Genomic DNA, 895 nt, shown 5'->3' on the forward strand with positions numbered 1-895 from the left:
TTTTCGTCTCTTCCCCAGTCCCCAATTCATTAAACCCAATTTGTGACATACTATAAAAGGAATACAAACACCCTGACAGTGTTCCTTATAAAACCATATATGACAGTAAAAGTCCCAGTAGGCATGGCAACCTCTTTTGAACGGATCATTAAATTCCTTGACACTGGGAACTGCCAGCACCAAGGATTACATTGAAATTCAAAATTATAGTAAGGGTACATATATTTAGCAATCTCACTTTCCATAAGACTAATAGTCTATCAACATGTTTGAAAATTTAGAAACATTCAATCTTGGACTTTTATGCTCAAAATTGAGAAAAATGAAATACTCTCTTTAGCATGGGCAGTTTATGAAATTCTGGCAGCAAATGCCTTAAGCACTGACTACTCAATATACCATCATCCACTTATGTTTAAGGTTCATAACTGGCAAGGCACATTTACATATTCCAATGAATACTTGACAATTTTAAATTACACTTCATGTCCCAGCTAGCCCAGTAATTGACATACAACATACTAAAATGGTTTATTAAGGTAACAAAAAAATCAATTAATGTGAAACATACAGGCCATTGGCAACCACTATTCTAAAAATTATGTAAATACAACATACTGAAATGTGTGCGATTCTAAGTTTTTAAACCAGAAGATCTCTGTACTAACACACATTTATATTAATGACACATAAAAAAAATAAAAACTTTATTACAAAAATAAGTTACACTCGCCTCCAGCTTACAGTATAAAACAATTTTATTTGCAGGAATGCAAAATGATTGTTTGCCATGAGCATTTTCAACATATGACATATCTAATTTTTTTGATAAAATTTGCATTTACTGGGGGAACTGGTGTGTATAAAACCGTAATTGGGTAAACACTTCAATTTT

The 895-nt window shown here is 32.2% G+C and overlaps 1 protein-coding gene across 4 annotated transcripts in view; it reads right to left on the reverse strand.

Moving 5' to 3' along the window:
* Positions 1–512: 512 nt before the first annotated feature.
* Positions 513–895, reverse strand: part of SYNCRIP (synaptotagmin binding cytoplasmic RNA interacting protein) — a 38,007-nt gene continuing 37,624 nt past the window's right edge. For all 4 annotated transcript variants that reach the window (XM_075923846.1, XM_075923845.1, XM_075923843.1 and 1 more), the window contains exon 12: positions 513–895. This exon is cut by the window's right edge. The gene's annotated coding sequence lies outside the window, so the exon portion shown is untranslated.

The sequence above is a fragment of the Pelodiscus sinensis genome, chromosome 3, assembly GCF_049634645.1.
Source record: "Pelodiscus sinensis isolate JC-2024 chromosome 3, ASM4963464v1, whole genome shotgun sequence".
Classification (NCBI taxonomy): domain Eukaryota; kingdom Metazoa; phylum Chordata; order Testudines; family Trionychidae; genus Pelodiscus; species Pelodiscus sinensis.